The following is a 4152-nucleotide window of genomic DNA, read 5'->3' as shown; positions in this document are numbered from 1 at the left end:
TGAACCATTCCATTGTAGATTTTGCTTTATGTTTGGGATCATTGTCTTGTTGGAAGACAAATCTCCATCCCAGTCTCAGGTCTTTTGCAGACTCCAACAGGTTTTCTTCAAGAATGGTCCTGTATTTGGCTCCATCCATCTTCCCATCAATTTTAACCATCTTTTCTGTCCCTGCTGTAGAAAAGCAGGCCCAAACCATGATGCTGCCACCACCATGTTTGACAGTGGGGATGGTGTGTTCAGGGTGATGAACTGTGTTGCCTTTACGCCAAATATATTGTTTGGTATTGTTGACAAAAAGTTCAATTTTGGTTTTATCTGACCAAAGCACCTTCTTCCACATGTTTGGTGTGTCTCCCAGGTGGCTTGTTGCAAACTTTACACAACACTTTTTATGGACATCTTTGAGAAAAGGCTTTCTTCTTGCCACTCTTCCATAAAGGCCAGATTTGTGCAGTGTACAACTGATTGTTGTCCTATGGACAGACTGTCCCACCTCAGCTGTAGATCTCTGCAGTTCATCCAGAGTGATCATGGGCCTCTTGGCTGGATTTCTGATCAGTCTTCTCCTTGTTTGAGATGAAAGTTTAGAGGGACGGCCGGGTCTTGGTAGATTTACAGTGGTATGATACACCTTCCATTTTAATATGATTGCTTGCACAGTGCTCCTTGGGATGTTTAAAGTTTTGGAAATCATTTTGTATCCAAATCCAGCTTTAAACTTCTCCTCAACAGTATCATGGACCTGCCTGTTGTGTTCTTTGGTCTTCATGATGCTCTCTGTGCTTCAAACAGAACCCTGAGACTATCACAGAGCAGGTGCATTTATACGGAGACATGATTACACACAGGTGGATTATATTTATCATCATTAGGTATTTAGGACATCATTGGATCATTCAGAGATCCACAATGAACTTCTGGAGTGAGTTTGCTGCACTGAAAGTAAAGGGTCCGAATAAAATTGCACGCCCCACTCTTTAGTTTTTGAATTTCCACAAAAATTTAAAATAACCAATAAATTTCGTTCAACTTCACAATTGTGTCTCACTTGTTGATTCTTCAACAAAAATTTCCATTTGGTAGCTTTATGTTTGAAGCATGATATGTGGGAAAAGGTTGAAAAGTTCCAGGGGGGCGAATACTTTTGCAAGGCACAGTATGTTAAATAAAGACACAGCCAGAATAAAGTCCTTTATTTGAAAAAATGACACAGACTCCTTTATTAATCTCAATTAAACCATACTTACTGCATTGCCTAATCCAAGCGAAGCCCTCGATCTCCTGTAATAAAAATCAAATAAAAAACAACAATATACCATACCTGTCTGTGTCCCACGTCGTAAACCATGTCTGGGGGCTAAATAGTTTTCAACGTGGACTGTGCCAAGGCCCTGGCTGAAAACCACTGGTGAATGAGCTGCTGAGAGTGCAGCATCATTCACCAGCCTGAGAAGAACAGCCCCTAGTTGTCTGCTTTAGCAAGGCTGGTTGTTGAAAATGGGTGGACCCCACGCCGGTTGTTTAATTATTTATATAAATAATTTAAAAAAACAGCGTGGAGACACCCTCTATTCTGGATAACCAACCTTGCTGAAGCTGACAGCTGAGGGTTGCAGCCCCCAGCTGTGTTTTGTCTGGTTGGTTAAAGAAAATAGGTGGGAACCCACATTGGATTTTTCATTAATTTATTTAATTAGATCGCAGGTGGCGGCTGAGGAATACCTCGATTATCCGCTCCTGCTGTCACTGTTATTAGCAGCAGCAAGTGTCTGATGATGGGAGTAATTGTCCCAAAAGCCCCCCACCTGCTGTCATCATTCTGTCTTTAATATAATGCTTATCATTCTCCTCTGCTTGCGCCGATTGCCGGTAGAGCAGGGAAGAATGATGAGATCCATCTTCAGCAACTGTCGCCGGGGAACAGCACTTACTGTAGTGCTTCTTCCCGGCGACCGTCCATGTGGTACTGATGCGGCACACGGTTGCCACACATGGACACAGATATCTCCGATACTAGAAATATCAGGACATGTGAACCAGGCTTTATAGAATGCTGTATATCAGCCCTGAAAGGTGATGGCTAGAGTTGAGCGAAATGGGTCGGTCATATTCAAAAGTCGGCGACTTTCGCTGAAGTCGAATTCATGAAACGAAACCTGACCATAGCGTGAGGTCGGCCACGAGGTCGGCGACCAGAGCGCCAAAGTCACATTACAAAAGATGCTTCCAGTGCCCTTTTTGAGCCAATGATGGAGGACGCACACTGTGGGCACCACCATCTTTGAGAAGGGCATACAAGTGATTGGCTGGAGTCACCGGGGCTATAAAAGGGCGTGCACACCGACCGCCATCTTACTTCTGTCAATCTTAGCATTAGGGAGAGGTTGCTGCTGCTGATTCAGAAGAAGGAAGAGCATTAGGCAGGGAAGAAGAACCAAAAAACTGCTTCTGCTGTTAGCGATTTCCACTTACAACACACAACACTTTGTGTGCAGTGACAGGGGAGGCTCTATTTTTGTGCATCAACTCTGTTGGTTATTAGGCTGCCTTATAAGGCTCCCTGATAGCTGCATTGCTGTTTGCACACTGCTGTGCAAACTGCTTTTTTAAAAGCAAAAATACTTTTCTTCTTCTTTTCTGCACAGTTACCAAGCGTTCATTTTTCCACCCTTTTGTGTGTGCAGCAGTCCTGCTTATTAGGATGCCTGCGTCCATACTTGGACTGAGAGCATCATTGTCAGCGTCCTCAAATCTCTAGTGAGATCCAAATTCTCACCAATCCTATAGAAACCCTCCACCTTGTCATACACCATCCAATTTCAGCCTGTTACTTTGAGGTGTAATCTCTCCTGGGCCTGAGAGAATAGTTCAGTGTCCTCAAATCTATAGTGAGATTCAAATTCTCACCAATCCTATAGACACCCTTCACCTTGTCATACACCATCCAATTTCAGTCTGTTACATTGAGGTGTAATCTCTCCTGGGCCTGAGACAATAATTCAGCGTCCTCAAATCTATAGTGAGATTTAAATTCTCACCAATCCTATAGACACCCTTCACCTTGTCAAACACCATCCAATTTCAGCCTGTTACATTGAGGTGTAATCTCTCCTGAGCCTGAGACAATAGTTCAGTGTCCTGAAATCTATAGTGAGATTCAAAATCTCACCAATCCTATAGACACCCTACTCTTTGTCATACACCATCCAATTTCAGCCTGTTAAATTGCGGTGTAATCTCTCCTGGGCCTGAGACAATAGTTCAGTGTCCTGAAATCTATAGTGAGATTCAAATTCTCACCAGTCCTATAGACACCCTACTCCTTGTCATACACCATCCAATTTCAGCCTGTTACATTGAGGTGTAATCTCTCCTGGGCCTGAGACAATAGTTCAGCGTCCTCAAATCTATAGTGAGATTCAAATTCTCACCAATCCAATAGACACCCTACTCCTTGTCATACATCATCCAATTTCAGCCTGTTACATTGAGGTGTAATCTCTACTGGGCCTGAGACAATAGTTCAGCGTCCTCAAATCTATAGTGAGATTCAAATTCTCACCAATCCTATAGACACCCTTCACCTTGTCATACACCATCCAATTTCTGCCTGTTACATTGAGGTGTAATCTCTCCTGGGCCTGAGACAATAGTTCAGCGTCCTCAAATCTATAGTGAGATTCAAATTCTCACCAATCCTATAGACACCCTACTCCTTGTCATACACCATCCAATTTCAGCCTGTTACATTGAGGTGTAATCTCTCCTGGGCCTGAGACAATAGTTCAGCGTCCTCAAATCTATAGTGAGATTCAAATTCTCACCAATCCTATAGACACCCTACTCCTTGTCATACACCATCCAATTTCAGCCTGTTACATTGAGGTGTAATCTCTCCTGGGCCTGAGACAATAGTTCAGCGTCCTCAAATCTATAGTGAGATTCAAAATCTCACCAATCCTATAGACACCCTACTCCATGTCATACACCATCCAATTTCAGCCTGTTACATTGAGGTGTAATCTCTCCTGGGCCTGAGACAATAGTTCAGCGTCCTCAAATCTATAGTGAGATTCAAATTCTCACCAATAGTAGATACACCTTCTACCTTGTTTTACAGTACCATATAGCTGGTGGTATTTTGGGTAC

Source organism: Dendrobates tinctorius, unplaced genomic scaffold (genome assembly GCF_039654945.1).
Source record: "Dendrobates tinctorius isolate UK_male_01 unplaced genomic scaffold, ASM3965494v1 ptg000008l, whole genome shotgun sequence".
In the NCBI taxonomy this organism is placed as follows: Eukaryota; Metazoa; Chordata; class Amphibia; order Anura; family Dendrobatidae; genus Dendrobates; species Dendrobates tinctorius.
This window is presented reverse-complemented; position numbering follows the sequence as displayed.